Here is a 26,931-nt window from a genome sequence, read left to right as displayed (position 1 = left end):
GAGGAGTTCCTGAACAACCAGCCTGGTTTGCTTTTAGTGCTCTGGGAAATGATAACCAGCCTTAGTGTAGCCATCCATCCTGCTGTGAACATACCATTGTGCTCAGCCAGCAGAGGTGGCTTTGCTGTCTTGTTCCTAAAGATCTGCAGCTAAGGAAAAAAGCCAGGCAAGAGAAGCTGAACCCTCACACCTGTAACGATAACAGTGGTGCTGACAGCTGCCAAGAAATACAAACACAGATTGCAGGTGGGAGGCTCTGTCAAAAACTGCTTTTTTCTAAAGAGCAGACCCTCTAGTCAGCATTTCATCTCACCTTGTTATTGCTATGATGTGTGGCAAGAAGGTTACCTGAGATTAGTTTGGAAAATGTAATCTGTCTTTTACTATCAAGTAAATAGAGTGTGCTCTGAATTATAAGAAGCCAAAATTCAGTTTTAACCACTGGCCAGAGCCATCTGTGACTCTGTGAATGAGTCCCAGGCAGGCCTAGGGATTCACCAAGTCAAGGGGATGCACAAAGCTGTGCTTCAGGAACTTCTGAATGAGATTTGGTTCTTAATCAGCCCCATGTCCTGCAGGGAGATCTTGATTTTCTATTTTATTCAAGAAGCCACACTGAAACTTCTGTGAAATGAAAAAGAAGAAATAGAAAGTGAGATTTGGGAATATATTAATTGAACGAAAGCTTTAATTCATGCAATCCTAATGTCAGTAAAGCCATTTGAGGGGCAGCAGGAGATCATTTGCTCTAAGGTGTTTTCCTGTTGCATGGGTGTGACATTAAACCCTGGTGTGCTTGTAACTCCATGAGAGTGCTTGTTGCTATGAATTACTAAATGTATAGGGATGCTTGAACAGCATCTGTATGTGGGAGTGAAAATGAGCTATTAAAAACATTGAAAATATGAATGTCTGAAATTAGAATTAGTCACACTCTTTTTGGTTAGATTTGCAGATCTCCCACTCAGAGAACTGTTGAATACTTTTGTTGAATTCTTTAGTCATCCTTTAAATTATGTCTGTTTCTATGTAATTTTTCTAAGCCTTCATTATTCATTAATAGTTTTGTTAGGGTTTAGCATATTTTATTTACTGGGGTGTTTGAATTTATTTAATACTTGTTTCCTTTACAGCTGTTGCTTCTGGTGAGTGGCAGCTCTGCAGGTTTGTTGGCTTTGGCTTCTCAGCTCAGCAGTTTCAGTGATGAGAAGATGATGTGTACTCAGCAATTTGAAGAAGAGATTCGCTTTCAGTGGCCTCATTTGGATGGCCAGAAATCCCAGTAACTTTACAAAGGTAGGCTCAAATATCTAGGCTTATGGTGGTATTTGCCTTATATAAATTTAAAGGGATTAACACTACACAAGCTTATTCTAGAAAACTCAAGAGAGCCTGGTGTGTTAATATAGGCATATTCTGAGGTTTCAGTCAATTTTTTTGCTTTATAACTCTTAAGAGTGTGAGTGGGAAAAGCTGAAAACCCCAATACTCACCCCATTGCAGCAGATCCAATGGAATGGGGCTCTGCAGGGAGGTGCCATGGTAACTGAAGTCACTGAGACAGTTGGTGTCAACCTGTTTATTGGAGAGTGCTATATTTAGGCTTTGGTTTAGCCCAGGATGAACAGCAAATGGAAAGTTTGTTTGGCGGTCTCATTTCCTACCCTTTAGAACTCAGAAATGTGAGGTGACACAGAACCCAGGATTGCTCTGCCTTTGCTACTCTACCTGTGCAAGACTGGTCCCTGGAAACCAGGGCTGTCCTTTGGAGCACTTTCCCCCTCTTGCCAGGTCCTCTGGCATCCCTGCAGCAGCTGCACTGTCTGTGCTGCCCAGTGAAGGATTCCCTGCCTGGCTGCAGGGAATCCAGCTCCTGGCACAAGTAGAGGACATTTGGTTTGTGACCTTCCAGCTGGGAAAATACCAGGAAGGTCTTTTCCATGGGAAACTCTGTGATTGGAATATGTAAGAAAAGTGGAAGTGGAGTGAAATGGGAGTTCATCCAACCTTTTCTCAGAAATGGTAAACAGAGTCATCATGCAGGCTGTGAAATCTGGGCAGGGCAATAAATCCTGTTAGCAGTGATGTACACAAAAACTGGTGGGCTTCTCTTTCTGCCTCTAAAGAACTTTTGAAATGGCTGAATAGGAGGTGAGGTCTCATTACCAAGGTTTCATTTTGCATGCTTTAATGCAGCTCTCTGTACACTGATGTATGACCATAAATTAAAATGCAGTCCTTGCCCAAATGTGCAGAGGAGCATTGCAAGGCAGTACTTGCTACTTTGCTCATTTAAAATTCACTCACTACAGGTAAAACTTCATTTAAAAAACAAGATAGTGCTGTTTCCAGAAGGAAATTACCACTCTTGGAGCAGGGTTTGAAACACTTTATGAGTTAGATGAGCAAACCAGGGCCCATCAGAGCTTTTTTAAGCTACTGAGAAACTTGTGAAGTCACTAAACCAGCACAGCTTGGGTAGGAAGAGCTCAGGTGCGAGATCAGCTCAGAACAGGAGACTGCCACTCTCTCCTGCAGGCAGGGAGATATAAAGAAGCACAGTGAGGAGAACCAGATAAATTGGAAGGGAAGATTAAATCAATAATAGGGGGAAAACTTTAACAAAGTGATTATCTAGATAAAAAGCTGGTCTCAAAAGACCCAAGGCTTGACACAAGAAAAATTAATGGGAGAAAGCAGTAACAAATAGTTTTCTAGGAGTGATGTTGTATTGGAGGGAAGATGGATAAGATATTTACCAAGCATTTAATTAGGTTATGTCCAACAGCATTATGAAGTAGGTGAATGTGTGGATTGATTCATCTGGTAAGGGATTTTGTAAATAAAAAAGAGCAAATTCAGCTGGAACAAAACAGAGTGATTGGGTAGGAAGTCTTCATCACCTGTAAAAAAATATTCTGGGTCAGAATATTGATAATAAATCTCATTACTGATGCTCATTTTCTACACTGATATTTGTACTTTACAGGCAAAAAAAACCCCAAAACCTTAAGTTTGCAGTGCAATTCCTTGTCAAAAGAACACGAAGTGTATTTAATCTCAGAGAAATAGGAAGCTGTATCTAATAGCTGCTCTATTTTCTTCTATTTGTTTATTTTTGTGCAAGTTAACATAAACCAGAGCCATTTATCTGATTATATCTATCAGATATAATTGAGTTGATGTTTCTGTGTTGTACTATATATCTCTGCTTTGCAGGTTCAATTGAATTTTCAGTGTTTTACAGCCTTTTGCCAGTTCTCCATTCTTCAGAGAATGAGGAAAACTTTGTGATAACGGTTTCATATTGCACTTGCGGACCTTAATAATAAATATTATGGGTTTATATTGCCTGAAACCACCAGTTAGATCATACTTGCAGTCAGCTGGTTTCTGTGCAGTGGAACTGTATGATTAGAGCTCACTGAATTTAAGGCTGCAAGGAGCTGCTGAGTGTTTGTACCTGTAGTTTTCAATGCAGTGCAAATGTGTTAATTGTTTTATGTAGTGTAAGGAATAAAATGTTTCTCAGATGCAGTGCAGCTGCTGAGGAAGGTATAAAAAAGAACAGTTCATGTTCCTACTTTCAGTGAAACAAAGCAGATCAATCCCTACAGGGACTGATAGCTACTTTCTATAGTGGCACCCGTTACGTCAGAAATTGAGGCTGTGGAAGTGAATTAAGCAATAAACAAGTCTGTGCATGTGACATCTCATTTCTGGATTGCTGTGGAAAATGATGTAGAAGCTGCTCACAAGTGTATTGATTCTGCTTGCTGGCTTGTGCAGTGACCTATTTCACAGCAACACAAAGTTTCTGGACCTCATCCTGCACAACACACAGACTAAAGCAGATACTTTCTTTTCTCTTAACTACCTTAGAAGAAAGTAGATCCTTTTAGCTGATATGCAGTAACTGCTGGGTTAAATCTTGATTGTTTTAGATAATATGGATAACTCATTGAGCCTGTGTGTAACATCTGAACACACAGAACAAACATACTCTCCTCCACTCTTGCAATAGTTGAAGAAATTTGCAGCCTTGGCTCTATGTCTGCCATCTTCCAAGGTGCTTGACATCTTGAATTTAGTTGCTGGTTATAGACTTTTTTCCCCCTGTGCTGTCCCCCCCTTCGTCACATGTGAAGGCTAATATCTGTCCTAGGGACAGAATTCCAGCCAAAGTTGGACAGAGTGAAAATGGAGAAAAGTTTTGAGTCACAAGAGAGTAAGTTCACTTCAGTAAACAATTGAGCAAGCAACATAAAACCATTTTCCTTCACAACTGCACACACCTGCATTTTTGGCTGTGCCAAAAGACACTGCTGGCTCTTGATCCTAATTCATTTCTGGGATACTGAGTTTTGGAGGTCTGTGGATTTGGCCAATGCACTGTCAACATCTGCATGAGAACCACAGGGTCACCAGCCTTCAGGGGGCTGCAGTGCTCAGGGTTCCTGCCTCTGCTTTCATCAGCACCTCTTGTTCTGAGCCGTGTCTGTGCTGGGTCATTGCTCTGTTTTCTATGGTACTGAGCAAAGGGTGCAGAGCTTTGGTGCTTTGAAATGCTGCTGGAATTTTGGAGCCCAGATGAAAGCTTTTAGTATCTCCCAAGATACAAAGCTCATGCGCTATTGAAAAATCATCTGTTAAGAGCAGCTGTTAGTAACAGGCATCACTTCTCTGCAATACCTCAAAGCACTTTAGGAAGTAATTAGAAAAATTGTTGCAAGATTCAAGAAAAAAAAAGGCTACTGGTACAGTAGTTGGACATGTGTCACAATAGGAAATCTCTTTGTCCATCTGCTCAGGTGTGACAAGAAAATGTACTTTAAATTATATGCACTGTGGCAGCACTGGATGTCAAAGTGTTTAAAAACACATTAATGGTCTCTTAGATGTGACATATTTAGCAGGAATTAATAATAAAAACTTGGATTTAACAATTTTTAGACATCACATAAGGTGTTTGAACCAAGAAAGAAAACTCCTTAGAAGATAAGAAGATAAGTTTTCTTTCACTTTTGAATAAGCTTTTTCCTTTGTTCTCCAGTTCTACCTTTTGTTATCAATTATTGCTGCCTTACTGAACACGTGAGGAGCAGTGAAATCTATCAGGAATATCAGAAGGGAGGCACAATGCAGCTATCACACCAGCCACCACATCCATCACCATTTGTCTTCAGTGTTGTGACTGAACAAAACTTGTTCTATCTCTCTCCAGTACTGCTAAAATTTTAACACTATTTTACCTTGTAGCTAACTGATCAGTGTCCCATACCTCATTTAATAAGGTAACCATTCTGTCCAAACTGCAGTAGTATTTTGCACTATGTGGAAAATCCTTATGAATATCCTTTGGTATTTGTAGCATTAGCCATGAGTTGATTTGATACTAGAAGAAACACAGCCTGTGATGCTCAGGTGTGGCAGAAGCCATACCTGTATCTGTTAAAATGTAATGTGTATTGCCACAAAAGCATTTTGTTTCAGAGGCTCACATGCAGAAATGCAAAGAGTTCTAGCTGCAGCACAATGACATGGGCTAACTTCTGGTGATCCACAGCCCTTGTAGAAGGGGAGAACTGAAATATTTAATATGTTTCAGCAGCAGTGGGTCAGGATATTCAGACAGAATACAGTCAGAGGATTAATCATGTTAATCTAATCTGTTCTTACACCTCAGCTCCCTGGGCATGCTGGTACCCCAGTAGCTTCTATTGCTGCCTGTCTTTGGCAGAGAGAGCACATCTACTTGGAAGAAAGTAATTCCTTCTTCATTTTAGTCTCTTTACCTTACCTTGGACATTATTGCTATCCCTCTTCACTAGGTGGATCAGTGGAGTGTGTCTTCGGTGCTGTTGCTTGGTTCTTGCTTCCCTTGCAGAGTGCTCGTGTGGGCAGTTCCAGCTGGATGTGGCTGGAGTTTTAAACCTGTTGCACAATCTGTGCTGCTCCCTGCAAGGTCACCTGTGGCTCACCTCTTGCTGACCTGGCAGATGATAATGCCTGTCACATAGAAATAGGTTTGGGGGAAAACAATAGGATGCTGGTGTAAGTTTCCAGGAGACTAAATCTTGAACAAAGCACTCCAGGAGCAGTTATGCAACATTTACTGCACCGGGGAAAAAAAAAAAAAACCCTCTCAAACTCTCTATTTATAAACTTATCTGAGGTCTATATTTTGCTAGGAAATAATTCTAGGAAGTTAAAATAACTTTGGCATTGATTGAAGGGCAGCATTGCTGTAAGTAAGTTTTTTTCTGGAGCAGAAGCTTGCTGGTGTTTGTGGCTTTGGGCTGGGCAAGAAGCACAAGCGGAGATCCCCTCCTCAGTCAAGGTCTTGAGGGGAGGTGTAAAACTACAACAGGAGAGAATGAAGTCCTGGGAGCTCAGAGGAAGGCTCATGAGGGATTTGAGGGGGACTTTCAAGGCATCCCATGCAGGTTAATGACAGCCTGCATGCCCACCCTGCCCCATGCACAACCTGCCTGCCCTGCGTGGGTGGATCTGCTAACGTGCATCCCATTCCCTGTGGAGCCAGCGTTGGAGAAGGGAATCACTGCTGGAGATGGGCCAAGGTCTGGCTCCAAGTGTTTATGCATCTTCTCAGCTTTCATTGTTTCTCTGGTGATTGCTTCCGTATATACAAAATCTGACAAATAATTGTAGTTTGAAGGGCGTGCTTAATGGAGGGCCATAAAAGTGATTCACAGGCAACTGTAAACTGAACTATTACACTAAAGGATAAAAAGCTTCCTTAATGAGCTGTACAAGACAGTTATCGATGTATTTATGAAAGCATTTCCAAGTACATGTTACCGGGGGAATTAAGAGATAAATATTTAAAGATCGGCTGACAGTTTTCACATGTAGCAAAACTCCGGTTGCTCTATTAGGCAGTAAATTTATAAAAGGTATATATTTACATGATTTGTAACAAAAAGAAACAAAACAAAACTTGCATTAATCCCTTATGTTTTTCTCTGTAACTGTGTTTTTCTATTCAGATGAAGAGATGAAGCATGAAGAAAATGGGCGGATGAGATTCAGAATATTAATAAAGTAAACCAACATTTTTTCCATCCAAATAATTTATTAGCATCCTGCCACAGAACTGTATTTAAGAGGATGAAACCTAACAACAGTTCAGAGTTTGATTAAATTTCTTTTCATCCTATCATTGCTGTACACAATTAGGTTATTCAAGTGTGATCCTTAAATGTTCACAATATGATTCATAGCCTTGTTCTTCACATCCCAGAGAGAGAAAAATTGGTCTGTGGGCATGAATCTGATTAATATATGGATCAATGCATGCCCTTTTAATGTTTATTATACACGTGCACTTTTAGCTTGGATAAATGATTATCTCTTTCATTGTGTTACTTGCTCTTTTAGATGTGCTGTGTTATTGTCTGAGCAAAACTTTAGAAGCGTTTTAAGCATTCACGGCTGACTCTTGGTTTGGCACTACCTTGTCAGCTGAGATTACTTTTATTCTTGAATGGATTAATAATCAATAGGTGTTAAACAATAAGATTTTCCTTTGGATTACAGCTGCTGTGTTGTGCAGCTCTGACATAAAGAATGAAGATCTGGCTCATGCTTTCAAGCCAGCTTTAAAGTTTTTTCAGATGTACCTATTTCTTATGTTTATTATACCAAAGTGTTTATAGATGGAGGCCATCCCAGTGGCTGTGACTCCTTGAAAAGAAGGGTGACAAGGTAGTTAGTCTATGGAAAATATTGTGAGCAGCCGTCATCGTGCTCGAGGGAAAGCTACTGGCAGTGCTGAGCTGTGGTAGTAGGAGTGTTTCAGTCATGGGGGTCTCCTCTACAGCCTCAGGAAGGTTGTGGTGAAGCTGAATTTAGCTCCAGGTGATGATGCTCACCACATTATCACTTACAGAAACACCAAGTAGATAATTTGTCTAAAAGCATTGATTAACTTCACGGATGGCAAGGAATCATTTAGTAGCCTCCACTAGGACTTGTGAATCTTTCAAAGTGTAGTGCATGTAACAGATTTTAAATTCTAACTTTCCGATGAAACACTAGGATTTTGGTCTTTTTTCTTTTTTCCCCCTTGACATTATTTGATCACTTTAGATTTTGCTTTTGTGAGTGACTCTTCCATTCCACTTGCTCTATTAGGATGCAGTTGTTCTAGTCCATGAGAGTCACTGGCCTTAGGATGAAAGGTGATTTGTGTATTAGGGGTTCTGTGGAAAGCTAGTAATGATTGGTTTGTTTCTACATGAGAATGTGAGGGATGGAGAGTAGAATCAGAATTCGAAACAATTAGTGATAGTGGTGGAAGCACAGGGACATACTCAAGCCTGGCAAAGATTTTCAGTCTGGCTCTGCACACCATGTGTCTGACTCCTTGGATGGAACAGCCTGTGTTAATTATGTCTTTAATCTCTCTTGTACCAAATTGCCAGTGGTTGAGAGAAAGAAACCCATTGATCAAAAGCAGAGTTTTCAAGCATAATAATAATTTGTAAACCCAGTACTTCTACAACAGCTGTTGCATCGTTTCCATTGCAAGCAGATTGTTGAGCATTTCAGAGCACAAGGCTTCATTTCAGCGGCTATTGGGAAGGCACTTATGGATTTGATTTCTTGGTACATATGCGCAATTAAAACTTGAAGAATTTGTTTTAAATACAGTTTATGGATTATGCACTTCAACCTGGGCAGCCTTCCCTCATGCGCCTGTTGTTATGACACGTCTGCTCTGCTCTAGGAAGCTCTGCTGCAGCTCTTTGCTCAGCTGGGGTGCCTGTTGAGATCAGCTGGTGGAGGTGCCTTTGCTTCCATCTGGAGAACTGGGGAATTTTACAGGCAGGGAGGCTCACAGTAACAAGTCTGCAGGTCAGAAGGGAAGAATTCCTGAATGACTCCCTGAGGCTGCCAAACTGTGTTACATCCCCTCTATTCGCTGCTTTGCCTGGTGCTTTTGCACATTGTTACTGTCAGGGCACGGAGGACCCTGTGCTTCAGATGCCTGGATAATATTGGACTCTCTTCCATATTGATTTCAGAAAATACAGTGTGTGCATTTTTTAGCAGGTTCAGCCACATCTTAACTCCAAATTTGCCCTGTGGAGAGGAGTTTATTACCCTGCAGCTACTCAAAATGTCATAGACGGTTGTATTTGCCCCACCAAAGTAATCCTCATTTCCTTCCCACAGGCTGGAGCAACGCGCTGCTCACGGGGCAGAGCTTGTACAGTGCTGAAACTCAGCTGCTTAGACCTGCACAGAGCATTCCTTTCCCTGAGCAGCCCCCAGCCTTAGCTGGGGATACACAACACTGGAATGCACTCAGGTTTATGTGGTTCCCAAATCACCCAGGGCAGCTGCTCTGTTACGGGCAGCACGCACAGGCAGGCAGATCCCCCCTCCCTGGCAGAGCAGTTACCCTGGCAACTATCACAGGAGATTTTCCTTGCTAGGAATGAACACAGGAGCTAAATCTGACATGTGCTGTGTCACACACAGTGAACTCCTTAGATGGAAGCACGTGGTGGCAGAAGAGCTTGTCAGAATCTGTGGGTATTGGTGATTCCGAGATTGTAGAAAGTCTCTGTCTTTCTGCCTCGTTGCTAAAGAAGAAGTCATAATTCGTCTGTGCTGGTTTCAAGGTTGTTTATTCTTGCTTATCTATAACATGTTCTGCTGCCCTGCCGCAGCTCTGTCCTGCAGGGCAGCGTGTGGGGCTCTGCCCCCAGTGGGATGTTACAAACATTATATACCAGAAACTACGTGTATTATATTTATAATAATGTGCCAATATCTATCATCTATGTTAAACAGTGTGTCCCCAGCCTAAACCAATAGAAAAATGCCAACACTACAGTGAAACATGGAGGGCATGAAGAGGGAGGAAAAGGACAAGACACACCCAATTTCCTCCATTTTGTCCCCTCTGAACCCCTAATCTAGAAACCTAAACGTTTACTTTTGCACCTGTGCCACAATTATTACTCTTATCAAACACTTAGAGCTTGTAATTCATCCTGTAAGATTGAAAACTCCTCTCCATGGCCAGAGATCACAGACAGTGTCTCTCGGGTCTCTGTACAGGGGGGTTCCTGACCCCTGCCAGGGTCCCAGACCTGCCAGGGCAGCCAGAGGGAAGCCCTGGATTCCCACAAGAGCTGACACACAGTGTGATGTGTATGCACAGAATTTGGGGTAATTGGGAGTGGGGCTGAGCCTCATCCCCAGTGGGCACAGCTGTGAGAAGCAGGTGAGCAGCACTGGCAGCAATGAGCCATGGAGTGCCCAGGTGCTCTGAGCAACCACCAAAGGGAACAGAGGGCACACAGGGGCACTGCAGGAACATGAGGGGATAAAAAGTTGGGCTGAAGAACAAGAAGGGCAGACCCTTGCAGCTCTCTGAAGTGATGTTACTCTGTATGGGCAGGCACCTGAAACCTTTTGAAGAGGTCTGGTGTGTTACTGTGTATGGGCTGAAGCATTCTGAAATTGTGTGGGGATACTCTGTGCATCATGGCCATCTCAACTGTGACAGTGATGGGGTGAGTCTGTGCCAGCAGCAGTGCTGTGCTCAGAGTTTAGGTTCATTAGTGTGTTGCCTAAAACTGATCTGTTTATGTATTAATTTCATAACCACCCTTTTTCCTGGAGGAGTTCAATGAGGGTGAACATGACTTAAACCCTCTTGCCCACACCCCTTTAGTCAAAGATGCCTTATTGAACTTTATTAGTAGAATAATAAGACTTTACAGTTCCTGGAGAATCCTCTTAAAGCTTGAATGGGGGGGTTGGATTTGTTCAAGCTGCCGACTTTTTTTAAAACCTCACATAAACAGAAGAGCATTTGCACATTGTGAGTTTTCAAAACACCCTGAATAATGTGTGGTAATATCTTGCACTTTTCCCTCTTCCTTCTCCTGTCTGATCTGGGGCAGCTGTAGCTCCCAGGAGCATGAATGGTGGTTTGAGGTGAGCAAGGACTTGATTAGTGCTGACAGATGGCACAACCACAGCTCTTGGGAGCTGACCTCCTCTGAAGTGCTTTGTTGGGTGTGCCTGCTCCCTTACCACTTCCTCTCATACTCCGTGGCATAACAAATCCGCCTTCCTGAGGGTCTCAGGAGTCACAGTTCTGTTGTTTGAGTGCTGATTTTGCAAAACATCAGTAGGGCTTGTTGATAAACATGATCAGTGAGACCTGGGTAGGAGAATCATTTAAAAAAAGCAATTCTGCAATAATCTGAATGGCTTTTTTCTGATGTAGATTTTTCTTTTTTTTAGCACTGGGAAGTTCAAAGAATGGATGTTTACCAGTATCAGTTTTGCTAAGTCGTTCCTCAAGTGCAAGGGTTTGGATGCAGGTGTTCCTTTGAGTTCCAGGTGTTCCTTAGAGCTATTAATTATTGTAAATACCTGATGCAGATTTCAGAAAGCCATGGACATGGCAAAGCTTTTCCTTTCTTTATATCTTTCTTTCTTTTAATATTCTAATCACCTTCTTTGTCTTCCTAGTACCTGAATTTAATGTCATCCTAATTATTTTGTGTGGATTTCTACCCCATTTGACATTTGTTATCAGTGTTGGTAGTTCCATTGCTTTCAGCAGATGGAGAGCTCATCTAAAAAAGGCTGCAGAGAGGAGTCAGTGTCTAACAGAGCCAGATTCACACTTAGGTTTACACCAGTTAGATCAGGAGAGCTGGGCAGCAATGGAGTTTTACCAAGAAATTTGGAAGGTTGAGGAAAAATCAGAGATGCTCAAAATCTCTACATCTTCCATGGGAAGGCTGAGCTAGGAGAGGGATTCTTGGCTGCCATTCTTTGCTTAAGATCTTAGGAGTGGGGTTGCCTGAATGAGGAATGCTGATGAGAATAGGACAAGGAATGCTGATGTTGGGTAGTTCTTGGTTGGTTTCTTTTAATAGAAGTTTGGAAAAGGCTCCCCAAAGAACAAGAAGACTCAAAAGGTATTTATTTTGCTTTGTAGCTATTTTTAAATTATTTGTTTTCAAGGGGAATCTAGTTCAGGAAAACATAACCCAGGTGATTTTTCATTTTTCATTTAATGAGAAAATCTTCTCATGTGCTTTTAAAGTGCTGTTGTCTTTGTTCTCCTCAGGAATCACATCTAGAAGCAACAGCAAGGTGTGGTCAGCTGGTGGTGTGATGTTATGTTGTGTTTCTTGTCCTTCTTGGCACAGGCTGCTCTACCCCAGTTTGGTTAATCCCTGGTGACGAATTCTCATGCTGCTGCTAGAATGGAAGGAAGAAGTTGGGTTGGGCGGAAGTTTCTGAAGCCTGTGACATCACTGGCTAGCTAATATGCTGATTTCATAATAAAACACTGATGATAAGGCCAAAAAGTACCTTTTGCATTGCTGCCTGTGCTTCCTCTGCCTTCTTCAAGGAAACACTGAGACAAGTCTATAGACAAATGAAAAGTACAGAGGGAAGGCTTCTTGTTGGGTAAATTCATTTTTACCAAACAAGGGGAACATGTCAGATGCTTTGCAGAGCATCTCTGGATGTGGACAGGGTTGCTCAAATGCAGCACATGATTAGGGCTGTTGCTTCCTGCTGTAATGAGCAGACTGAAAACTTCAAAAGGAGATTTCTGGCTGTGCTGTGTGTGCTCGCAAGGCCTGTCAGTCTGTCATTCCCATTTGATTTAGAATGATGAAAGCAGAAGCAAAATCAAACTCAGTGAAGTGAGTTTGGTTTGATGGGATTATAACTCCCAGTGCTCTGGGGAAGGAGTGATGATGCCCATGGTAAGTGTGATACAGCATTGTCAGATCTCACATGACAATGGGCAGGAGCCTCAGCACTGCCTGTAAAGAAGGGCAAGAGCATTGCAACTGGAGCCTAACTCTGAGCCTGCTGCCTTTGGAGCTGTGCAGCTCTTGGATTTTTGGTTTGGTCCACCACAGAGTTGATGCTGAACATTTACATTGCTGCTTTCCCAAAGGTTAGGGGGTCTGCACCTCTGTTGTAGTACTGTATGGCTTTTCTCACAGGTTCAGCTCAATCTTTGGATAAGCAGATTGTTTCCTATGTGTACATCTAGGTTTTGTGGAGTTGGAGACTCTCCAGCCTCACACCATGAAACAATTATTGAAAAGAGAACCCGTCACATTTTCCCTTCTCCCAACACCAGAGTATCACAAGTTAACAGTAATTTACTCTGTTCTGCCCAGGTCTGTCAGCAACTGCACAAGGTTGCTAGCATGGACATATTATAGTGAAGTATATTATCTTAGTAAAACCTAATCCCTTATTTGTGGTAAAGTACAAACTGCATCCCAAAAACCTCATTCAGTTTTCCAGCTGTCAGTGGAAGGAGCTTTGTGCCACGAGGTTTTTTTTCCCAGCTATATTTGTTTTATTAGATATATTCCCTCCTCTGAATACTTTTCTTATTCCTAAGGTGCCAGGCTAAAAGTGCTCCTGCTCCATCACTTTACACACAGGCACCTGAGTCTGTGAGCTGTCATACTGGAGGGAGCAGAATTCTCTGCTGTGAATCTGTGAAAGTGCTGTGAATGCACTGGGGTGGAGAACATCCACCCAGTTACACAGAACATCTTCCACAATTCCTGCAGAGGGAACAGCAGAACTGACAACCAGAAATACAGTCAGAAAATAGCACAAGGCATTTGTTCAGTACAGTACAGGGATTTTAGTCCTGTGCACTGAAAAACAATGGCAAACAACATGCTTGCTGCTGTATTAATAGGTTTTATTTCACTACAACTCCTACATCACATTTTTCAGCTTGTCATCCTTTTCCTGTACTAATCCCTGCTGTAAGGTTTTGTTCATATCTTCCCCGTGCTCTGTCCTTTCTGATAAATTTCCCAGGAAATGAAACAGGATAGCAATGCTGGGGTGGTACTAATAAGACAATACAGGCTCTTCAGTGAGGTGGAATGATGTTGTGATTCTTGTCTTATTTGATGTCTAGATTTTGAAATCCTAGCAACCACCCTGGGTGTAAAATTTGAAGCTCCTGCATGAAATTTGTTAAGGTATTTTCTGGTTTCTTTTCAGTCTGAGTTTCTGTGTTGTTTGTAAGTTATATGCTTCTGTGATCTTTATTTTTAACTTATAGTTCATACTTAACCAGTATTGGAAAGCTAACAACCAGATTTAGCTCTATAGATGAGTGTGAACCAAACTACTCAGGCACAATCTTTCTTCCTTTAATTTAGCCTCATTTTCCCACTACTTTGAGCTATTAATTCTGCTCTCTGTGCCTTTACATGGGCAGTGTTGAAAATATGTGACAGCCTGGTTTTCTCTGCAAGGCTGAATGAAGTCATTTTAACTTATCTATTTTGATGATCTAAGCTTGTTATTAATGATGGGAGACTGAGCAATTCTTTACAATGTAGCCCTCTCCTATATGTCTTGTTCTCTAGACTAAAAACAGAATATGTCAGGAACTTCCCCTAGAGGCAGATCTCCAGCAGCAACACTGTTGATGCTGCAATGCCTGGCTGCTTTAATTTCTACACACAAACAGAAATCTGGCAAGTGAAACTGCATTTGTGAGATCATCTGATATTCAAATGGAGGATGATTGAAATAAAACATTGTGGAAATGTAGCTCAGGAAAACTTTTGTTTCTCCCAAAGCAATGATTTTTGTCTTTGCATAAGATTATAAAACAACTGAGTTTTAGGACAGCTCACTTTCTAAACAATGACACAGCTACCAGGAACATTTTTTTAATTTTAAAAACTGCCATTATTTACTCATTCTTTATGTGTGTTAGTTATTTTGGTGGCCTTCTTAGCCTGTTCTATATTGCAGGCTTTAGTCGTAGTTCAATTTTGTGGAAATAAAAAAGATTTCTCTGCAATAAAAATACAGTATTGCCTCAGACAACTGGGTTAATTTTCACTTTGGCACAAGCATAATTCCTGAACAGGCACTTAATAAATTCAAAAATAACTGAACATTAAGACTTAATATTTGGTTTTCAAAGAGGTGCTTGAATGCTGAAGCATTCAAATAAAGTGAACACAGAACTTTAGTAATAGTGCCTGGGCAATTCAGGTAATTATTTTTTTTTTCCACTTTATCACAGTTATAACTGGCAGTGATTTCCATTTCACACTTTTGCTTTAAGAATGACTTTTAAAACAGCAGGTGTCTGTTCCATGGGGACCTTTTCCCTCTGTTTATACTTGCCCTTTAAGTGCATAAAGTGGTCTGATGTAAATGACAGCTTTTGGACTTTGCCCCAAATAACAAGCAGAAAAAGCTATTTTAGTTTTCTTCCTGCAGTTACCATGAGAGTTAGATCTCCTTATTTTCTTCACACTAGATCCCTTGGATTTCACTTTTTGGTGAATCTGTATTTCTGTGTGCCTGTGGAGGAACAGATTGTTTTTCTTCAAAACATCATTGGTTTCTAATGCAAAAAGGGAAAAAAGATTAAAATAATATTAATGAATTGTAGCTGAAGATCTATAAATGACTTGGAAAAAATGGCATGCTAAGGAGTTACTGTAATTTACAGAGGCCCTGATCCTGTAGGAATTATTGTGTGGGTACTTTGCTTTGTGGAGATACCATTTCCATCAATGAAACTTTTCTGGTTTTGTCAATTGAAGCACACGGACTTTTGGAGACTCCAGATGAACATTTTTTAGGTGCTGCACTTAGATAATTCAATAACCACCTTAACGTTAGTGGGAGAGGATTTTATACCGCTGTCGCTAATGCTGGGCTGGGCGCGCTGTGGGAGTGCACACCCGTGCTCCGGCGGGAGTTTGGGATGCTCCGGAGCCGGGATCCCCCATCACTGCATCCCATCCCGGAGCCGCGATCCCAGCCGGGATCCCCCATCCCTGCATCCCATCCCGGAGCCGCGATCCCAGCCGGGATCCCCCATCTCTGCATCCCATCCCGGAGCTGGGATCCCCCGGCCCCGCATCCCGTCCCGCAGCCGCAGCGCTGCTCTCCCAGCGACTGCGGGTTCCCGCTGGATGTTTGACCGCCCATGTGCCGTGCGGCTCTCCCTGGCTGAGATAACAGCAGGGGAGATAACACCTGGCACAGCAGCGCTGCCCACCAATGCATGCGCCGGCTCCACGTAAGTGCCCGGAGAAAATCGCTGTTTACACGATGACAGCGTCAATTATCACCTACAGCACTCCTGCGAGGAGTCAAAGGCCCTGGCACAGATGCAATTATTCGGTCATTTGCTTCCCGGCCCTCTGACAGTCCTGGTGCCTTCTCCAGTGCTGCTTTGAAGACTGTGCTGAAAGCCACAGCTTCTGCCACTGCTTGTCGGTGTGTTGGGATGGGGAAATGTGCTGGTCAGAGAAAAGCTCCCCCGACTCTGACCTTTAACTGTGAGCACGCTGGTGATGCTGCTGGGTGGGGTAAATACATCCCAGCAATGCAGTGGCCAAGTCAGGGTCTGAGGGAAGGGGTGAAGGCACAGGGGAGGGAGTTTTAGCACCTGTAGTCAACTCACTTCTGCAGGGATCTATTTCAGTATTAGATAAATGGATAAGGAGCTGTGGCTGCCAGTCTCAGCAGGGTCTGCAGGTGGCAGCTGCTCTGTGGCTCTGGGTCAGCCACGGCTTAGTGTCCTGATGGAAGAGCAGGGAGGATTGTTGGGGTGACTCGGTGTGGTGTCAGCTGGGGCACACCCAGGGGCTCCTTGCCCTGCAGGGAGCAGTGGAGACCAGAGGGGACAATCCCAGGTTCAGTCCCTGGGTGTCTGGGACAGCTGCAGTGCCAGGAGCTGGGGACAGAGGGGGAAATGGACAGACACCCTGTGCCCCTGGCTCTGGGCTGTGGCTGTTTCATGGACAAATGCTCGTTCCTCTCACGCTGACCTTTCCATCAGCCCTGCTCCTCAGTGTCCCTCTCAATTTCCACAACTGCTGCTAATTGGTGCCACTTAATCACCTCCTGGAACAGTGGGCACTGCCAGCGCTGCCTGCTGCCCAGCCACACCTTCCCTCCAGGAGAACAGAAATCTGGCACAACTTTATGACTTAATTTGTTTCAGGGAGACAAGAAGAAAGAAAACGAAAGAGCTGACAGCTTCATTTCTTGATTAGTTTCCTATTTAGAGCATGTACTAATGATGTATTTAACAGAAAATCTGGAGCAGGACTCAGTTCATTGATTAGTGGTTTCCTTACTGCTGGTGAAAATTTTTTCCCCCCAAGTGCATCCCATCTTGCCTCTAGGGAGAGCTAGTATAACTTTTTCTGTGATTTTCTGCTTGGAAAATCTCTGTTTTGGAAGCATAACCTTTCTTCATGAGTCTCTCCCTTTCAGACTGCCAATTTAAGAAAAACTTAAAGATTCTGATGATGAATCTGAAACATTTTGTTTGATCATTTTCAGAATAGCAGATTTGGGGAATTTATTCCAAGAAAACTTTATTTCCTACACTTACATTGTGGCACAGTCAAAGAGAGTGGGAATCACAATGAATTCCCCTGAAGAGTTTTTTAGTGTCATAAGAAATGTTTTTATTCTTTTGAATTGTAGCAAATTTACAAGATGTAAACTTTGCAGACTCCTGGAGAATTGCAGAAGTTTCTTATAGCTCTTACTAGTAACAGGGATGAGTATTATAAATATTATATGTTCACACAATAAAAATACTGGTTTGAGCTTCTTTTTTTGACCTCTTGGTGCCCCTTTTCAGCAAAGGCTGGTTTAAAGCAAACATAAGAGATTAATGGGCTAATCTTCACCAGGAATTTTCTCCTGGACTTGGCAGGATAAGGTATCTGTCACTGGATCATTATTAGCAAAATGGTTCTGCTGGTTGGAAAAGTGAACATTTATGAAATGCTCTTCAGGACATAATTTACTCAACTCCATATATATGAAATTTTCATTCACAAAAAAAAAAAAAAAAGCTCACCCCAGTGTCAATCACATGAATTACTTATGCAACAAAATGTTGTTTGTTGATACTGGCATTTATAAACTGCAAAGGAAGTTTTTATCCTTCCCAGTGATTAGGGCTGAAAACCTAATTACAACTTGTTCTAACATCAAGTGATGCATTCCTGCAGCTCTTGCTCCCTTTGAGCACAAGTAATTGGCTGCAGAAGCAATCACAGTTCTTGTTGTAATAGAAAATAGCGACATGCTCTGAGAGCCTTGGTGAAAGAAACCTGAGATAGCAGCAAACCCCCTCATGACCTCAAGGAGGTGTCTGGGACTGAGGTAATGCAGAATCCACTTTCAGCCACTGTGGCAGAAGGATCTGACACTCTAATTTTTGTTTTAAAGCCAAAACTAACAGTGAGACCTGCAGCCTACTCCTGGCCATCAGCACACACAGTGAGGCTGTGTTCCCTTCCATCTTGGAATAACCTAGAACTCAGCTCACTTTGTGCCTGATGGACCTACCCAGACAATTTACATTAAACAGTGGCAAAACCTGGTTTGTGAAGAAGTCAGTGCTCAGGAATGGTTATTGCTGGCACAAGGAGATAAAGCCTTGGTTCCATAACTGTGGAATATTTGTTGTTAGTGCTATAGGAGGAGCCCCAGTGCAGAATACAGGATTACTCCTTTAAAATAAATCAGCTCACCTATTTCATTCACATGTTTAAGTGTGTCAGCCAGAGCACAGATGTTTGATGGAGCAGAAGTGGCCTGTTAATTAAATTGCACAGGAACACTTCCTGCAGCCTTGTTCTTCAAACCACTGCCAGGTGATAACCAGAGGGATGGAGCCTTCACACAGTCACTGGAGTCAGGGGTTGCATATCTGCTATGGGGGCACAAAGGGAATATTCTGGATGTGTTAAACATTTGTGAGAAATAGTGCTTAGTTTCACTGGTGTTCTGCAGGATCTTGGAGATGCATTTTGAAGGAGTTTCCTGAAAGAAATTAGGGACAAGGCACTCTGACATTAGCAAGTAAGAGGGAGTAAATAATAAGTGTTATTTGCACAGGGGAATGATCTGAGTATAATATAATAAGATAATAAGGAGAAATTAAGTAGTAAAAAGATTTTGGTTTAACAGCAAAAACTGCATGCTGAAAATTTGCCTATTAATCTGATTTCACTGCTAGTTGCCTGTGAAACTTTTAGTCTCAGGGGGTCATTTGTCAAATCTCCCATTAATGTTTCATTAAAAGTAATTTAAACTTGTGGAGAATGTAAGTAAAATTTGCAAGTGTACATTATCTCCCCTCAGCTTCAGGCTGTCCTGACCCTTCTGGCTAAATTTGGCTGCTGCTCATCAAATATTGAGCAGCTCTTAATAGAATTGCATTCACTCCACAGCCCCACAAAAGAAAATCAAGTCTGGGTGGGCCACATAGGCCAAGAAAACAAGAGGGGCTAAAGAAATAAAAAAAGAAAGAGAAAACAAAGAAAAGAGATGTTGCTAGCCTATTGCACCCTGAGCTGGGATTAATGAAGGTACCCTCACTTTTCCCTGGCAGGTTCACATCCCTCATCCCTGCTGTTCAAAAGGCCACAAGGAGGGTGAAAGTTCAGTACCAACTTTGGAGGTTTTGATGCTGCTACTCTTGTTTATCAAGAAGAAAATATTAATTAGAGCATTTGAAAAATGAAGTATAAGCATAGTTCTTAAAAATATTTAATAATATTTAATTGGAGAAAGATTCAGCATGAGAGAGACAATGGGGATGGAGTTGAGAAGACCTGCAGGTGTGTTTTGAGGGCACATCTGGGAGAAGTGTACAAATACAGGGCTGCTCCTCTATTGTATTTAATATTAATGGACATTTAAAAGGAAAAAGTGTTTTTTAATACACTATTTCTAAGTACTTGGGCTGATACTTTCTAAGCCTTAGGCATAGGTGTAACTTTAATTTTAAAGAACACTGTGCACCAATTTAAATGAAGGTTTTTAGGTTTCTGATCATGTAGGCAAATTGTAATCTCTTTCAAGAAGAAAAGACCCTGTCTAAGGTCACAAATGGTCTTTGATACTATTGCATGTAAACTGTAGTTTGTATGGATTTATCCCATTAGAGACAAGCTTTCCTGGCACACTTGAAAACCATTATACATGAGTTTGGTGGTAATGCATTAGCTTAATTGTAATTAGCCTGATTAACACCAGCTGAACTTAATTTATTACATCTGTGATTAGGGCTGAGATGTGGTGGCGTGTCTGTTCCTTCACCAGTGTTCCTGGGAAGGGCCCAGGCTGGGTTAGGCTGGTGAGTGGCAGAGTCTGTCGTGCCCACTTAGTGTCTGTGAGCAGCAAATCCATTCCAGCAGACCCAGGCAAGGAGCTTGCAGTAGTGCTGTGACAATTTCAATTAAAGGTCTGAGAATGGTAATTATGTTTACATACCAGCAGTCTGATTAAATGTAAACTAATTATGTGACAAGCTTAAACTGTGACCTGAATTACTCTTGCAGCATCAAAGTTGAATTTCAGCAGAGTTTTTGGGTAATAGATTAGCATTATAAAAGCTTTCTGTTTTGTGAATGTGAAATATTATGAATATTACTGGACTAATCTGACTTTCCTTCCCTTACTTTTTCCATCCAGCTTCAAGCTCAACCTGTAGCTATTATTTATTTCAGCTGTTCAAACCCCTACTCATAAAGCAAGAGGTATTCACAGGATAGTTCAGGTTGGAAGGGATCTCTGGGGATTACCCAGTCCAGCCCCCTGCCAGGGCTGGGTCACCCAGAGCAGGTGGCACAGGACCACAACAAGTGGGGTTTGATGTCCCCACAACCACCCTGGGCACCGTTCCAGTGCTCTGCCACCCTCAATATAAAGAAGTTACAAAATCATTGTCAAGTAATTCCTCTTTTGAAGCAAATACGAGTTCAGAGGGATTTGCTGTGCTGGCTTTAGAAGGTCTCAGGGAGGTGGGATGTGGGCAGGGTCTGTGCCCAGCTCTCAGTGCCCTAAGGAGGAGGGATGATCCCTGTGGGCTGTTGTGCAGGCTGGTCAGCTGAGAAACAGAGTTTGTGACCCCTCTGAAAGCCATGTGAGGGCAAGAGTTGAAAGAAACTCTCAGGTATTTTAAGAACCAAGTGCACAGCTGGGGACTGTAACCCTGGTTTAATCTGTTAAACATCATCTGCAGCCTACCCTGGGCTGGGGTTCCAGCAGGGGTCTAGAACTAAAGCCTTGCAGTGTGAGTGGGTGTGTCATGACCTGACCAATGTAAACTGCAATTCTCAACCTCTAATGCACAGCAAAATGCCAGAATTGCAGAACAGTTCAGGCAGGAAGGATCTGGTCACCTTCTCTGGGTAAAGCAGAGCTAAATTCCACCTTAGGTCAAGTTGCTCCAGCACTATCTTCTTTCAGTGCTCTGTTGTAGTACTTGAATTCCCACTTGGGGACAAAATCCACTGGGTTTGAATGGGAAAATCTCTGCATCCAAGTGCAGTCTGGTTCCCAGATCCTTTTGATTTAGTATAAATCAGTTCCAGAGCCTGATCCAGAAGCCTGAACATAGCATCCTGTGATCCTTTCAAGGGATTTCAGGATCAAGATCAAAATTCATAAAAAACTGAGCCGTTTGTCTAACACTGAGCATCATCCCAGGAATTCAGATTTGCAAATTCTGTCTTTAATACTCATAAAAATGTAAACAGCATTTTTATGAGCTGCAAAGAAACAATTAAATTCAACTATAACTGCCTAATTTTATGGTGTTATAAGAAGATTGTATCTTTGCAACTGGAATAAGGGATTGCTCTTTTGGTTAAAGGATGACAGCACCTCCAGTTCTAAAAATGTAACATTTAAAATTAATCTGTAAATAGGTCGTAGAATAAGTCTGCGTTTTTCTGTTCTTAGTCCAAAAGGACCAGAGCCTTGATTACCTGCAGTGGATTTGCTTCTGTTCTCCAAAAGCTGCTCCAGCTGGTGGTTTGCTTCTCTGTGCTGCAGATTACAGGCAATTCCCACAGCAGAAAAGAATCACAGCAAATTATCTTATTTTCTCTTTTTTTCTTTCATCAGGAATCTATTTCTGCCTTTATTCATTGCTTATATGGAAGAGAAGACTGGCAGAAACATTTTGCAGAGATTAAATATAACCACATCTCTGTTTCTTTTCATAGCTTGTTTCCAATATTGTGAGTGTTTAAACATCAGTTAAAATACCTCTGTGTCTTTTCAGGGGTTTTATTAATTCTTTAAAATCAAACCTCCTGAATTAGTTATTTGGTCTCTACATTTTGCATCAGAATTACTGGGATTTTCTGCACTCTCTGAGCAGCAGTTTATTGTGAGCAGGGGAGGACAGAGAAAAAAGGAATATGTACTTGGTGTTTTAATATTTAAAGGGCTAACTGAGTTTTACAGAAACATTAGTAAATATTTACTTCTAAAGTAAACTGGCCTTAATACTCTTGAAACAAGTTTATATCAGTATTGGGAATGTGGTTTACAGCAGAGATATTTATAGGGTATAATCCATTAATTATAGGAATTCATGGACTTTAAAGCATTTGGTAGCAAAGTGCTCAATTTCTAGCATTACTGGCAAACAGTTTCTTCAGTTGCATGGGAGAATGTCTGTTTGTTTTTATTCCTCACCGCTTTTTTGTGAGGGATAATTTAACACTGCTGGAGATAATTGAGCTTCAGGACTAGCATATGTACAATTCTGGTCATGCAGTGCATCTTGTGGTTTCTGCTGTGTTAAAGAACTGGCACACACATATACTCTTTCCAGCCTGAGTTAATTTGATGCTCACACCAAGGCCTTGCAAACCTTATGTTTAACCTTGCAAAAGCTAACCCTCTGTTGTTTTATTTTCCCCCCTGCAGCCAGGCAGCAATCAGCCCAGAGAGCCTCTCAAGGCATCTCTGCTGGCAATGCTTAGAAAAATTGGGGAGCAGAAGTAGCTCCTCTTTCCCAGTAAGTGCTGATGCCTTTGTCACCAGGCCTTTCACAGTTCTGGAAATCATACATAACATCTTTGTAAGATCCTAGAGATCAATGACAATTGCTGCATTTTTTTCTTGGACATCTCTTCACTGTTTAGGCAAATAACTACAAGGTGTTCCAGTGTTTCAGATGGAGATGAAAAAGTGCTATTTCATTTTTAAAATCCAGAACAGCTCTGGTTTTCTCTGCATCTTTATTAAGTTTGCTCTATGTATTTTTTTCTAATACGTTTGCTTTTTTGTCCTTATGGTCCAGACTTCAGCTCTATAAATTTAACTGTCATGGTGACTTTTAATGTCTCCAGGATTAGAAGTGTGCCTACAGCTTTGATTTTCTGACTATCTGATTGATTTTATTAAACAGGTGTTTAGGTACAGTTCATGGGGACTTGGACAAACTTCAACTTTTCCAAGTAGTAAGTATTTTGAAATCTTTTAAATTCTTTTCACATTTGTTTTAAAAGCTGAGGAGATGCATCTAAGCATCAGTATTCTCTTCAACAATTTTCATAACTCTACACTGAGAAGAAAATAGACTTTTTTTTTTTTTTTTTAAAGCAATAAACTAGATTTTAGTCATCAGGTCTTGGGAAACTTTTCCAGTCCACTCAGTATCAGTGTCATAAATATGTGCATATCACACAGCAGATTTAGGCCTTGTTCTCAGCATTTAATGAATCAGAATTTTGCTTCGTGTTGCCAAATATTATGGTCTCCTTTTCACTCATGCTTATTAGAAGATTGCTTTGGTGTGTAATCAGTACTGACAATCTTAGAAGCAGTCTTTTTAATTATTTATTGCCTTGTATCCCTCCCTCTATTAGACTTCAACCTGACTGAGAGAGAAATATTTATTTTATTAGGAAAGAATAGCAAAAAAAAAAAAAAAACCAACAACCAAAAAAAAAAAAAAAACCCAACCCCCCCCCCCAAAAAAAAAACTAAAAAAAAAAAAAAAACCAAAAAAGAGAAAATAGAAAAGGATTAGTTCTTGTTGACACTGGAGAGATCAGCAAATCACATTGCTTCGCTGACTTTCTGCCTTGGTCTTGTCAGGTCAAACCCATTTTTCTTTAATCTTTTCATTGTTTTTGTGCCACTTTCTTCTACTTCATCTCAGTGAAGAGTTCAACTTTTCCCTGCTGGTGGGGCTTGGGGGACGCTCTTGTGCCTGTCCCTGTTTTGGCCATGGAGCTGTTGAAGTCACAAGAGGGAGGTTTATTGTAGCAGTGGTATTTTTATTAGGAATGGAACTAAAAATGCCCCAGTGTTGGTATTTCCTCCTTTGGTTCAGGCTCTCAGGTTTGGTACCCTGATGTTGTCAGGAAGCACCTGAGCCCTCCCTGAGTGCTGCCAGAGGGTGCCTTGAGCTGCTGCACAGCCCTGTGTGCATCCAGGCTGAATCCTGAGGAACAGCCCATGGGCTGCTGCAGGAAAATGTGTGTGACATGACTTAAATTGTCCACTGGAGCTGCTTCCATCTCTGGCTGGGGTCAGCCTGGGGCAGGGGGCTGCTGCCTGCTCTTCTGCCCTGGCTCTGCTCTTCCCTGTGGGACTCACTCTGACCCACTGGAGCAGGAATCAGAATCTATTCTTAAAGTATTACGTTGCTTTCAGATTTCCCTGAACCATGCTGAGGCAAATTGAACACACTAACTCTTAACACAAGGCTTTAAATTATTTTTCCACTTAGTGAGTTTAGCCTGGGAGACAGTAGCTTATTCCACAGTTCCTAGAACCATTAAGAAACCTTCTTTTATCTGACTTCAAGTGAAAGCAGTTTTGCTTTAGCTCAATGTGTTTGAAATGGTGTGACAGCATATGCAAGGCTAAGCTTTGAAAAGTCACAGAGCTGGATGTCATCAACCCAGAAACGCCAAACCACATCATGCTGAGTGGTGCAGTGGAGGAAGGGGCTGCACTAGGTCTGACCAAGAACCCTGAGGGATGCTGCAATCATGTCTGTAGAGGGCTGGACACAGGTCTCTGGTGCACACAGGCATTGGCTTGTTCAGCCAAGGCTTTGGTCCAGTCAAAGCAGGGCCAGCCTGGCCTGTGCAGCATTGCAAAGGGCACGTGAGGATATTACAATCAACACTATTAACTGCAGCCCTCTGATAACCACTGTAAAACACCACCAGGCTGACTACATTAATAAATCATTAAAAATCTCTGATGAGCTGTTTGTGTGCTCCAACAGCACTGATATCTCACATGATTTCCCAGCAGAGATGACTCCTCACTACACAACACTCTCAGTAAGCCTCTGTTCTATCTTTAGTAGCCAAAACACAGAGCAAGGATTTAATAACCTCCTCTAATAATGAGGATGGTATAAATATGTATTTAAATATGTTTATTAGATCCTTTAGGCTGATTTTGCAGGTTTCTAATGTTTAGCTCCAGGGGAGTGCATTTCCTGAGAACTATGCAATCGCAAGAGCAAATACTAAGGAATTGCTGGGGATACTGACAGGGTTAATGTAAAGCATGTCACCTTGAGATCTGGACTGAGAACCTTCTTACAAAAGCAGCCTGGGATGATTTGAAATGGCCATAATGAGAAAATAAATTAAAAAGTGGGAGGAAAAGAAAGGAAAAAAATATCAAAAAGAAAAACGACAAATGAATCAAACGTTTCTTCTCCCTGCTCCTTTGGTTCTGACAGATGAAATTACCTGTGTTATCATCTCCAATGCTTGCATGACTGGCCAGATATTATACAGAGGAAATAGCAAATGTGGGAGAATTAGTGAGAAGTGGTTGAAGAGTCATCTCAGCAGCTAAATGAGGAAGAATTATGCAGGTGTTCAGCATTTTCAGACAGAGGGATGTGTATGTTTAATGAACTTGTTGCTCTGGTATTATTTACATCTATCTGAGTGCTACCAAATGTTTACATTTATTTGAAATTCTTTCTGCATCCAAGAAAGGGTGCAGATCTAACATTTTTATGAGCTCTCTCTGGGACTGACCAATACAACAGAGCAGAAAAGGAATAATTATTGTAGACATACTCCAAACAGTGCACTGAGCAGGTTATTACTATGAGATGCCTAAAAATAGCATCCCAGAACTTGCCTGAAGAGCTCTTGTCTATGCTGAAGAAGAATGGATATGCCACTTAGAGCCTATTATTTAATGAGAAAGGCAATGTTGACACAAACTAAATTGCTTTAAAGCAAGGTCAGTCATTTTTCATAAAGAGAAAGCCTCGTGTTTCTGCCAGTCAACAGTTCCCACTGGTGACCTGATTAGGCTGACATAGATACAGGGATGGAAGAAATTATTCTACTGTATTTAAACACAGATATGCTTCTGGTTTTTAGTTTAGCTGAGCTGAACAAATATTAGCTTGGAATGATTTGAAACTGAAACATTTCAATAAATTGAATATTTTTTTGTGGGTTGAATAAAGAACCATATCAAACCATGAGTAAATTGAAATTTCAACTGCTCTTAATAAAAGCAAGAGGCTGTACTCATAAAATGGAAAATGCTGAAATCAAGCTCTAATTTGGAAGACTGTTCAGCTTGAAACTATTTTTCTTTTATTTATTATGAATCAACCTTTCCTAAGGAAAAATCCTTTAGTCCTATATTTTAAAAATAAGTGCATGTATTTTGGGTGGAAAAGCAGAGTCTTTGTTGCTCATTCAGTTCTCCCCAGCTGTAAAATGCTGTTCTTGGTGGAGATGACAGTGAGCCCTTTCTGAACAAGTTTCATTTTGGAGCAGAATGTCTCCTTACATAACAAATGACCTGCTCCCTTGTTATTTAGTCTTTCAGAATTTGTCAAGACTGGAGTCTTGAAGTTGAGAAATAAATGATAAAGTTGAGTGAAGGTGATGGTAGCCACTGTTCCTTTCCCATCCTCACTGCTTATGGGGCTGTTCCTTGTTCTTTTCCTCACCCTCACTGTCAGGCAACACTTTCCCCTTCCTTAAGTACAATTTTGGAGAGACAATTAGAAGGCAAAAGGGGTTTATCACCCGAGCCATGAGAAGGTGTTTCCAA

At 41.6% G+C, this 26,931-nt stretch overlaps 2 long non-coding RNA genes across 2 annotated transcripts in view; one reads left to right on the top strand and one right to left on the bottom strand.

Moving 5' to 3' along the window:
• Positions 1–941: 941 nt before the first annotated feature.
• The window catches only part of LOC140684973 (uncharacterized), a 57,893-nt gene continuing 31,903 nt past the window's right edge, over positions 942–26,931 (top strand). The window contains exon 1 of the long non-coding RNA XR_012058031.1: positions 942–1,296. This is a non-coding gene — a long non-coding RNA (uncharacterized lncRNA). The remainder of the gene's footprint in view (positions 1,297–26,931) is intronic.
• On the bottom strand, positions 1,565–17,806 carry LOC140684974 (uncharacterized). Its single transcript, XR_012058032.1, has 3 exons — positions 16,167–17,806; positions 5,801–6,009; positions 1,565–2,903 (listed from the first exon to the last, which is right to left on the bottom strand). It is a non-coding gene; the product is annotated as an uncharacterized lncRNA (long non-coding RNA).

This window comes from Taeniopygia guttata, chromosome 12 (genome assembly GCF_048771995.1).
Source record: "Taeniopygia guttata chromosome 12, bTaeGut7.mat, whole genome shotgun sequence".
NCBI lineage: Eukaryota > Metazoa > Chordata > Aves > Passeriformes > Estrildidae > Taeniopygia > Taeniopygia guttata.
Note: the sequence above shows the minus strand (reverse complement) of the source record. Positions and strands in the feature narration are given on the sequence as shown.